The sequence below is a fragment of the Mauremys reevesii genome, linkage group 16 (genome assembly GCF_016161935.1).
Source record: "Mauremys reevesii isolate NIE-2019 linkage group 16, ASM1616193v1, whole genome shotgun sequence".
In the NCBI taxonomy this organism is placed as follows: Eukaryota; Metazoa; Chordata; order Testudines; family Geoemydidae; genus Mauremys; species Mauremys reevesii.
Window position 1 is genome coordinate 17,985,322 of NC_052638.1, and position 12,372 is coordinate 17,997,693.

At 39.8% G+C, this 12,372-nt stretch overlaps 1 protein-coding gene across 4 annotated transcripts in view; it reads right to left on the bottom strand.

Annotated features, from left to right (window-relative positions):
* The window catches only part of NKD1 (NKD inhibitor of WNT signaling pathway 1), a 371,729-nt gene that overhangs the window by 224,075 nt on the left and 135,282 nt on the right, over nt 1-12,372 (bottom strand). For all 4 annotated transcript variants that reach the window (XM_039503847.1, XM_039503842.1, XM_039503843.1 and 1 more), the window contains one exon: nt 11,581-11,626. The gene's annotated coding sequence lies outside the window, so the exon portion shown is untranslated. The remainder of the gene's footprint in view (nt 1-11,580; nt 11,627-12,372) is intronic.

Sequence of the window (12,372 nt, forward strand, 5' to 3'; positions counted from 1 at the left end):
CTTACTTTTTCCAGTGGCACGAGTACTTTGGACTACACTGTCTGTCTTTCTGAACAAGCCTAAGAGGTATTCGGCTTACAGAGCATTGCTTAAATTGTTTAATAAAATATACTGGGGGCGGGGGTGAGGGGGAGGAGAGACTTTGTTTAAGGCATTACCTATTCCTGCACCTTACTCTTCACAGAGATCAATACTGGTACTCCAGGAAAAGAAAAGGAATTCATAGCTAAATGAACCAATAAAACAGCAATTCTTAATCAAAAGTCCAGGGAGCTTTTCCTCAGAGCCAATCAGGCCCTTGAGAGTGTTGGTGGGAGAGGTGGCTGCATAAGAAAGAGCATCTTTCTATTACACAATGCTGAGAAGAATGAATATTTGGAGAACCTTTGCAGTGATTAATTATTTTTCAACAGGTCTGTTTAAAAAAAATAAAAAACAAACCATTTTTCATTCTTTCCTTGACTATTTTGCAGAAAGAAAGAAGCAGCTTTCACAAGTGGAGGGAAAAATCCCAAACAAAAAGACTGATTTTTGCCTCAGATAGCTGATTTCTTCGTAAAAATGAAAATGGAAAGACTTCTACCTTTTCAGGTCACCCTTACCGCAGCAGAACATATCATTGAGGAGTTCTCTCAGGTTCAATTTCAATATATTATTGTAAAACGACAAGTATAATTGCAAACAATTTATAACAACTTAATGGATCAATCACTCATATGACAGAAATATAAGACTATAAAATGTGCAGGTTCAGGCTGTATTCCAGATATATTGCCCTGGTCCATCAAAGCAATGATTGAGATAATTCAAATTACTCACATGCTTTAAATTAAGCATGCGCTTAAATGATTTGCTGGATTGGGGCCATAAATATGAAGCCCCTGCCTTGGGGAGCTTATATTGCTGTACTGTGATATTCAAAAAATACAAACAATGGTAAATATAAGAGAAATGATACTAATATGTGTGTACAGAAATGAAACTGTGAAAGCAAGAAAGAAAGTGTGAGAAGGCTTATGCTGAATTCATTCTACTGCAGAAATCTACAGATTGGGAACAGCTTGAACAATGAGTTAGCATTCAACCAGGGATTAAATGAATTAATTTGACAGGATATTATTGGAATACCAGGACATAATGAGAACTGAAAATAGCCTTTGTTCAAGCTGTCCATTGCAAACAGGACGTATATTACCTCTATCAGACACACCTGGTTGGAATTTTCTCTCTCTCTCTCTATTTGGTAGAGGATGTATTATTTTATTATAGTTATGTTTCCTCTCTTCTTTACTGGCTTTTATTTGTGCTTTATTGTTAGCTCAGGACCCATTTTTTATTTTTGCTCTCAACTTCTCTGTATAATTTATTATATTCTCTGACGTATTGTGCAACATAGCATGTTAATTGTATCTGCGATAGAATACATTGAAATGGTAAATGAAAATTCTCAGTAGAAAGCCAGAGTTAAATTCAATGGCTCATAGACATCAAAGCTAGAAAACACCTACCAGATCACAGATAATCCCCTGGCAAGGGCACAACCTGGTCCCACATAGACAATGCATCAGATGAACACTGACTGATAACAATGTGGAATTTGTGCCAGGATCCAGTATTCACAAACGCATCTCTTTTCATATGGGAATACTGTATTTGCGAAACAAGTTAGTAGCTTTACATTGCTCATAAGTATAGTCAATTCTGTGGTTCTTTCATTGATAGTTCTTTTTTTAATTTAGAAATGAGAAACAGTCATGATGTTGATTTGGTCATGACAAAAGTTGGGTTGATCTCATTTAATCTAATATTTGCAAGGTCTGAGAGTATGATTTTCTGATCCATGCTTCAAATTTAGTGGAAGCAACAGTTTTGGAGCTTGTTTTCCTAAACCATTAATTTTTGAGAACTGGATGATAGCTCCTAAATTTAAACAATTCTCAGGGTTGCTTCTTTGTTTACATTTGGAAATTGATCTCCTTTGCACAGAGTACATCATGATTAACTAATATAAAATACAGGAAATTACTTACAGAGCTAAAGTAAACAGTTTTTGTGCTTTCAAGATAGGTGCCAACGTGCAGAAATACCAAATAAAACGATGACACAATACCCCCTCTCAAAGTATCTGCACTGTGCAAGGACCTGCTGCTAATTTTCACTCAGCAAGGGGGGATGCCATTGATCTTTTGTTGCATTGAGAAACTGGTGATGTCATTTGGCTTTGTACTGCCTACTTGGTTGCCCACCATTTTATGAGAATATTTTTCCCAGCTAAAAGTAGCACTTTGTTGAGCAAAATTAAATGATCCTGCATGAAGCATTCCTCTGGGCTATTATTTTGCTCATATGAGGTGGAATAGATGGTTAAGTGAGGTAGTCTATGGAGTAAAATATTGTTGGCATTAAAATGTTTTTGCACTCTTCAGACTAATTCTCTGGTTCCTTCTCAAATAAATGCCCTTATCTGGGATTGTAAAAGATGTTTTACATTTGATTTTTTAAAAGCAGTTTCAGAAATCTCGGTAGTCCAAATTTGATTTACCCAAGAAGTTTAGATTGAAATGTGCTTTGTAATTGAAATGTAAAAGTTTCATATCAGTTCGACAGAACAACAAAATTAGGCACAGACAAGAATGTTTTCCTAGATTTTATTTCTATTTTCATTTGAAAGCAATTTATTTTAAACTTATTGCCAGGAGAGACCACAATATTTGATCGGGGTGGAGGAGGGAGAAGGATTTCTCAATGTTCAAGTTTTTTAAGTATCAGAGGGATAGCCATGTTAGTCTGTCTGGTGGCACCTTAAAGACTAACAGATTTATTTGGGCATAAGCTTTTGTGGGTAAAAAGCCCACTTCTTCAGATGCAGAAGGGGTTTCCTTCTCTAAGGCCATGGCTACACTTGCAAATTTGCAGCGCTGCAGCAGGGTGTGAAAACACACCCTCTCCAGCACTGCAAATTACGGCGCTGCAAAGCACCAGTGTGGTCAAAGCCCCAGCGCTGGGAGCGCGGCTCCCAGCACTGTACGTTATTCCCCACAGGGAGGTGGAGTACGGACAGCGCTGGGAGAGCTCTCTCCCAGCGCTGGCGCTTTGACTACACGCAGCGCTTCAAAGCACTGCCACGGCAGCGCTTTGAAGTGCAAGTGTAGCCATAGCCCAAGCCTCACATGAGGGAAAAACAACTGAAGAGAATTAGCTGGATGAGTGGTCCTTTTTCTAAGCTGAACGGTCCCAGTCTTTTTAATCTCTCCTCATATGGAAGCTGTTTCATACACCTAATCATTCTCATTGCCCTGCTCTGTATCTTTTCCAATTCTAAAATATATTTTTCCAGATGAAACAACCAGAACTGCACACAGTATCCAAGGTGTGGGTGTACTATGGATTTATATAGGGGCATTAGGGTATCTTCTATTATCTAACCCCCTGGAATATACTAATTGAATGTGGCTATGATGAGACATAGCAGGTCTGAGTCATAGAAGAGAAAGGAGGACGTACAGACGCTCCCCGGGTTACGAAAGACCCAACTTACGCAAATTCGACCATACGCAAAAAGTTCCATAAGGTATAAATAAAAATTTCGAGGTGCGGGAAATATTGTGTAGCATATGGAAATGCAAAGTACTTTACTGCGGTGTGCAGAGGAATACAGCAGTAGCATCTCCTACAAGGGAAGGCTTTGTGCTCTCACAGTCTCTCAGTCTCGTGTTATTTCAGTGATACTGTATTTCTGTTATTTCACCCTATTATTTCATTCACATCATGCCTGGAAAGCAACCAAGTGACGGCAAGGGTGCAGGACAAGTTCGTAAGCAAAAGACTGATTTAGAGCAGAAAATGAAAGTACGAAGGCGGACAAAGCCTGTCGTCAATTGCTCATGAACTCGATTTGGATACTTCAACAGTGAAAAGTATTTTGAATGATAGTGCATGCATAAAAAAGCACGTGAAAGGGTCTGCTCCTTTAAAATCAACAGTCATAACGAAGCAGTGTTCTGGTGCTATCTATGAAATGGAAAAGTTATTAACACTTTGGATGGAAGATCAGATTCAAAAATGTGTGCTGCTCAGTCTAATGATTATTCAAGCAAAGGCTAAAAGTATTTTCGAAGATGGAAAGGAAAAAGACAGTGATCCTAATGCAAAGTTTGTGGCTAGTCATGGGTGGTTTAATAGAGTTTCCAACTTAAGTAAAATTCCGGTTACGCAAGGCTTTCCGGAACGGAACGATTGCGTAAGTCGGGGAGCGTCTGTACATGGAAAGTGGTTATATGTTTGCTTCGGGAGTGCACCATGTATCAGGTACAGTCTGGTTTTGCTGTTAATTCTCTTACTTTTTAAAAAATGTAAATAGAAGCTCATTGTCTGAGGGACTGTAGAAAGAGACAGACTTTCAGAAGAGATTTGAAGGCGAAGTGGTTGCACCATCTACATGATAAGAAATGATATTATAGGCATACGGGGCAGCTTGCAAGAGACTGGTGTGTCCAATTTGTACAGCTCTGTGGCACAAAGGAGAAATAAAAGTTGCCCTAATAGGTCAACTGGGATTCCTTCTGTTTAGGACAATTGCTGACTAGATTAAAATCCCCGTCTGGCTCAGAAAAGCCTACATCATCTCCTACTGGACTCCTAGCCAAAAGCACGAGTCAGTGGTGCATTTGAGATATGGCCACAGGAGCATCACAATATCATATCTCTTATCTGACCAATCACAACTAAGAAGTAGCTTGAATTTCAAATATTGAGTATTGAACACAGAGAGAGAACCAATTATGATCAATTCATAAAGTCAAAACATTCGGGAATAAATCATCCAGTTAATACTGACAATGAGTAAACATGATGACAGCTGCATTTCAGTGGCCAATGAAGCAGTGATCCCTGTGTGTCCATAGTGTTTACTTGTGTAAAGCATGTGAAATGGGTTATATAAATCAACAAATAAATATTTGGATACAGCCACCTTCATTGTTCTTCTCTTCCCTTTTTAAAAAAATTTTTTTTTTTTTTGCTTTTATCATTTTTTATTAGCTCCTTTCCCTGGTAAGAAAAACTGTGTTTATTAACTATATTTTATGTTCCCTTCTTTATCCATATTGTATCTGCTTTCCTTGAAAATTATTTCCCCAGAAATATTTATGATATTCAAACATTTACAGCTTTCTGTCCAACAGTGGCTGCCACTGATGTCAAAACAACCCACCCATGGGAACCAACAGTCCACGCTCATCCAGCTAATTCTCTTCAGTTGTTTTTCCCTCATGTGAGGCTTAGAGAAGGAAACCCCTTCTATCTGATAATCTGGAAATCTGCTATTCATTGAGGCTGTGAGGTTCTTAAAATCTGAAGAAAAATCTGCAAGCCATTTTCCAAACTCGGTGAGTCTGGTCAATAAGACAATAAAGAAATAAAATAAAATAAAATAAATAAAAAAGGAAAGAAACAAACATAAATAGTATCTGACATCCAGTACCATAAAAGTAAAATACTTTAAAACTTGGCATCGTATAGAAGTTAGCTAATTATAGTGGCGCCATTCATGACAATATAATTAACTGTGTGTCTGCATTTCCATTAAAAACTCCCATTTTCAGGGGTTTATGATACCGCCTTGAAAATTTGGTCTGGCCAGAGACTTAACATACCAAAGTCTCAGCCTGGAAGCAACTTTTTCCCCTCCAAAAACTGAAGGAAAAAAAACCTGGGGCCTTTTAAAAAGTAACAAAACACAAACAAATAAAACTTTTTTGTGCTTTTTAGTAACAAAGATTTTCAGGTTTTAGAAACCAAACGTTGTATTTCACTACACTGCACAATGGTGACTATATCTCCCTTCATTCATTACTGGAAATGCTACCATAAAATACACCTTAACCTAAGGAGTTGTCCAAAAATTACACCCTCCTGACAAGAAGCTGCTGTTTGAACAACTTTTGTACTTGAAACAACCTGACATCACTGTGACTGAGTGCACCCCTATATTCACACCCTACACGTTACTGTAATAATCGTTGTACAAAATATGCCTTGTGAGGTATCATTTGAAAACTAGTAACTCGCTGATCAGTAATATCATGGTGAAATGCATTTAGCAACATTATATGTAAAGTTATGAACATAAGCTGAAATTATGACAAATGTATTTACCAGACAAGTTTGGGGAGGGGGTAAATCTGTTCCTCAAAGACAAAGGACAAGCAGATGTCTCTAGCCACGTGTCATCAAAGATGATTGGCAAACACCAGTCAAGTGGCCATCAATCTGTATTTAACCTCTTTCACCAGATTCCCTGTCTGTCCTCACAACTGAAAGGAACTTTATATAGGGATAACCCTCATGAAAATGCATTTCATAGGATGACTAAACTATAAAAACAAGGGGCAAAAACATGCCAGAGGGATTCTCTCTCTCCCTCTCCCCCCGTCTTTCACCTAAGATGACAAAGGAACCTGCCTTTTGACTTTGGGAAGCACCCTAACATAAAAATTTGGTAGGCAATGTTGCTGGGAACATGTGGTAAGGATTTCACCTTGAACCAAGTCTAGCTTGTTAAGCCTTGGTTACTAAAAAGGAGTTTATCTTAAGTTCTCTTGTAACCATTTCTGACTTTAGTGCCTTATACTTGTACTTGTGTAAAATCTTCCTCTTTGTAGTTAAATGAACTTGTTTTATATTTTAATCAAAATTAATCCAGTGTTGTTTCTAAACTGAACTGAGCTCCAGTTAAAGTAGCAAACTGTTGAATATTGCCCCTTTGCAGGGGCAAAGGACGTCTAATATCTGAATTGTCCAGGACAGAGCTGGACTCTGCAGAACACACATTTTTGGAGAAAATCTGGGACTGGGAGTGTGCTGCAGTCACTTTGCACATTATAACCAAGGCTAGTGCATTGCAAACAGGCTGCTGGGGCCAGAGTTGCTAAACCAGGACTCCAGCTATACACAGACACTCAGGATGCTCCCTGCATGTTGTCTGGCTGTTTGTGAGAGGTGCAGGTTGGGAGCTACATCAGCAAGGCATTGAGAGGTCACAGGGCAGGTGGTGACAACCCCTCACAGGTCTGCATTGCACCCCAGAATGAGATAATCACCTTTCCCCTAATGGGCTCTTCCTTTCACTGTCCTGCCTCTTGTCTGAAAGTCATACAGCTGCCAACGAGCAGATCTTATCGGAATGAGAGCTGAGCTCTTTCCCAGGTCTAGCAAACTTGGAAAGGATTCCTTATAGAAAACAGCACAATAGGCAGAGCAGCTTGTACCAGCTGAGAGGGGATAGGCAAAACTAACATTTGAACATGCACTTGGAGCCAGCTTATCGCACAGGCTAAAGCCAAGGGTGGTCCAGGGGTTAGGCACTAGCCTGGGACTTGAGAGAGCAAGATTCAATATCCTCCTCTATTATGAATGTCCTGTGTGACTTTGGACAAGTACCTTGGTCTATCTGTCATCTGTAGTTCTCCACCTGTAAAATGGGGATAACAGCAGTTCCCTTCCTCACAAAGGTGTTGTGAGGCTAGATAAATTATTAGACCCTCAGATACTATGCTAATGGGGAGGACGGGGGAGGGAGGGCATGTAACTACCTAGATAGATTCTGATTCAAAGCTGGTAGGCAGAGCTTTCTTCCTACCCCAAGGAGGCACTACAAATCACGCATCTCCTGCAAAGGTTTCATTTTAAAATACAGAGCAAGGTGAAAAACATTTCAAGCATCTGCTCTTTGGCATCAGTGTGATATTGGTATGGTCCCACATTCATTTTTCTTGCACTTGTTTTAATCCTGTTCTCGGCGTGGGGCGGGCGGTATTTTTATACACCCCTATACCGACACAACCTTTTAGGCCAAATATTAGTCAACTGTGCACAGCCAAGTTAAAAGGATGCTGGAGCTGATCCAGCAGGGAGAGAAAAATCTCCATCTGCATCCTCTCACCACATACACAGGCAGCATAACCAGGATACATGGTGTCTGGTAGATACCTTTTTTCCAGCTACTTATCTCAAAGGTGGCTGCATTTTACTGGTACTGGGTGCATCCATGGCTGATCCAAAGCCCATGAAAGCCAATGGGAGTGTTTTCATTGACTTTAATGGCTTTTAAATCAGACCCATGGTATGTTAGTCACTTTGGAATCTTTCACATGCTACACAAATGTAAAATATGATTATTATTGGTAGGGTCCATGATTTTTCCATTGTTGGGGTAGGGTATTTTCTATAGAAAAAGTGCATCAAATATAGGATAGGATTCTGACCCTTAGGATACTCCAGTTACTTCTAAAACATTAGCAGACACCTTGTTCCTTTGACACTGTGTGTTTCCATCACTTTTTCCCCTTCTCCCCACTCCGATTACTTGAACAGTAGAAATCTCCACCACTTTGCCTACATAATCACACTACCCAGCTACAGGTTTCCTTCCCTACCAAATACCCTTTGAATATTTTCCAGATGAAAAGCTATCCTAGTCTTGTCCAGGCAGCTAAACATTTTCAAAATGCCAGACTGACATTCTGTACTAACCACAATGGTGGTATTTTCTGCTCTATGTCTTTGCTCCCAAAGAATACAAGATGACAAGGATGGGCTCCTTTAAAAAGGAGGGTAAGGCCATGCCCTATGTAGGACTGGACCATACATGCCATGAGAGTCTGGAAGTAACCTCACACATAACCTTGACAAGATAGATTAGGGAGTAAGTAACAGAAGAATCCCCACGTGATAACTTACTGCATAGAGCAACCATGTAGCACAGCATGTGGAGGGAGTGTTCTTAGCAGCTACACACGCTGAAACATTTGGAAAATGTAGTTATTGTGGCTACAGCCCAGGTATTTGGCAACAACGTTCAAGATGAAGTTGTCAGAATTCATAAACACACCAGCACGGTCAACAGTTCCAAGTATATTAGGGACTCCTGCCAAGGGATAGAAGTTTTTCTTCACTTGCTGGTAAAGTTATGGAAGGAATATAAACTGTCTGTCTGTACATGAATCATCATGATTTCTAAAAATGCTGAGAGGCAACATCATAGGGTTTTCTCACTGTGCCAGCAAGATCACATACCTAACTTAGCCAGCATCTAAGGAAGTTTGTATACTGGGTACATTCTGAAACACTATCCTTGCAAGTTGATACAGCACAGCTTCCTTGATAGTATATCACAGAGATCTAAGATGCCCTGCCTACCTAAAAAGTTAAGGGATATACTGTGCTGCACTGGTTATCTGTCAAGCCAATGTTGTTGATCTAGAGCCTACAAAGTATGGGCCCAGTCCTGTAAATGGTCCATGTCTGAAACCCCTATTTGTCATCAAAGGAATTTCCTTCAAGCACTTAGAACATGAACTGGACCCATTGCTACCTTGCTGCCATAAAACAAACAACATAAGCTGAACTAGAAGAGATATTTGGCAAATACACAGGGCTTAAAGTGTTCGAGGAAGATATATCTCAGAGCCAACTGAACACAAACTATCACCACAATAAATGCTCTCTTTTGAATTAACGCTACAATATTTATTAATGGTGAAGATTAAGGGCCAAATTTTAATCTCAGTCAGGATACATCTGGAGTAACTCCTTTAAAGTGAGTGGAGTTACTCTGGATTTACACTAGTGCAAATGAGATCAGAATACGATTTAGGGAGTTCACGCTGCCAACCTGCAATATAGTGAAGCTTTGAATATAGGGCCCTCTTACCCTTTTAAATTTTATCTTCTTGATTTTCAGTTGAGAATCAAGCTTCCTGGAATGGTAATTATTCAATTCAGTGACTGTCTGAACCTGTGAATTAATTGGCTTTCAATTACCTTTTGGGCATTTGAACTATTATACATAGTAAGGCTAACAAGGAGCTGGGGGGATGGGGGAAGAGATAAAAGCCCCCATTTACATCAATTTTTCTCATTATGTTTTACAATTAACACCTATTATTTTTAAAAGCTTCATAAAATGCCCATTGTAAAATGGGACAGATGAATAGGAGCATATATCAGCTGTGTTCCGAGTTCTGCATTGACTTGCTATCTAATGCCAGGTACATTCAAAGTATTGATAATTATATAATAAGCCTTTTTGTTGGAAAATGCTGATTCATCAAAACCAAAATTGTTTGCAGGAAAAAAATTTGGTTTTGACAAATTTCCTGTTATGAAAATTTTTTGGAAAAAAAATCAAAAATTGTCAAAATGTCCCATTTGACATTTTTGAAACAAAAAAGGGCCCATTTTTTGTTTATTTGTTCAAAATTACTTTCATGTTGTATATATAAAAACCGTAATAAACAGGTCCAACTTAAAATAAAAATTATTTCAGTTGACCTCAATCTGAATTTTTTTCTGTATTTTGGTTTGTGAACATTTTCCAGATGGTCTTTTGAGGATGGGAAATTTTCTTCAAAAATCGCTCATGGGAACTTTTGGTTCTGTGAAAATTTCAATTTGAGATGAAACAAAATGTCAGTACGTCTAAATTCCCCATAGGATGGAAATTCTGTTTTCCAACCCACTCTCATTTTTATTCTGAAAGGAATTGACGGTTGGTGGGGGATGAGCCAATGGCTTTGGGGCCACATGACTGGCCTTTGATACTTTTTTTAAAAATACAATTTTGCATCCATATCTAGATGCCAGGGTTTGCTAAGGAGGAGAGTGAAGAATCCAGCTCTCTCCCAGACATATTTAAAGTCATTTCCATCCCTGCTCAAAAGAGGGAGGGACGTAACAGATACTTCTGCTCCCCAACATCAAAAGCCTCAGCTGGGTTGTGGTTCTTATTAAGGCATGGAGAGCTTGTATTTAACAGCTACATTGTTTAATGTAAACATGACTTAACTAACACTACAGAGCCAGAACTTAGTATTGTCTACAGCCTGCACCTCCCCGCACTCCAAAGCCCTGCTTTCCAAAATGGAGCATGACCTTGGATCCTTACAGTCACACTCAGCTCCTTAGATAGCAGCAGCAGCTGCTCCACACATTAGCTGCCTCCCCTGTGCCAAACTCCCACACAACGGAGGCGGTGCCCCACACAAGCAGTGCTGATGGCTGCAGACCTGTGTAGGGCAGGGGCAGGGTACTGGGAAGCATGCTCGCTAAGGTGTAGAAAGTAGGGGAGGTGTCTGGATGGGGCTCCAGCCTCCTGCAGCTTTCCAATATAGGACAGCCCTCTGCCCCACCCAGACACACTCCTTGAGTACTCAGCACCTATCAGCACTATGTGCTTCACCCACACCCTCCAGTCAGGGAGCACGGTAACAGCCTCCCATGTGTCCCTCGACCTCAGCACATCTGTTCTGGGCAGCCATCATTTGACATTAAGTGTTTAAAGTAGAGTTCTAGATAATCTCAAAGACAAACAGAGAAGTGCAAAGCTGAAGCTACATTAATGAGGATTTGCCTGGGAGTCGGTGCTGAATGGCTGTAAAAGTCTTGGGTAGAAATATACAGCCGGTTTCCCTTATTCCCATAATGGATGTCAAGCACTTCAAAAGCTTTAAAGAACATTCTTGTCATACACGGTTTAATTTCTTTCCATTATTTTAATACAATTGCCTGTACTCACATTACCTCAACACTAGGCCAGTACACTCCGTACAGCGCGCACACACCACTCCTGAAAAACAATTGACAAGCTGTCAAAGCAATGTTAAGGCACTTTGGAAAATAACTTAATTAAGAAGCACGCAGCGCTTAACATATGTCACTGAGACACCAATCTGTGTGTCTGAACTGATACTATTTCAGTAATTTCGCTCAACTAATGTATCTATCTAGCTTGATGGAAACCAAATAATTAAAAGTGGAAGAAGAAAAATCTTTAAACACCAAATAACCAAGTTGTTGGGATTTTTTAAATGTGTACTAAAAGCATTTCCCATTTTAGGGGAAAATAAAATAAATTATAGACATGTATTCACTCTAAAACCACATTTTTCTATATCAAAATGCCATCTTCTGATCATGATATGTTCTGCCTGTGCAATTGGATATAGCTGCTTCTAAAACTTAAAATGTAAGATTTAATCCTGTTAACCCTGAAGAGCCAATACAACTGTGGGAGAGTGAGCCGGATTCTAATCTGCCTCATGCATCACCGACAGAACTGTGAACCAAGTTCCAGCTGCAGAATCCTTTACCTTGAGACCTACTTTACATTGCCGGTAGTGCAGACCAGCTTACAGCCAGCAGATCTCAGTACCAAAGATTTACCCTGCCTCTGCCCTCTGGTGGGATAGGACTGCCAGAGCTGCTCATATGCCACCCCCTTTTGATGCATTCCTTCCCTTCCCCATCCTGTACAGGGGATGTGGCCAAGGGAAAGAAGGCACAGCCAGGGCATCACTATGCCCTGGCAATCCT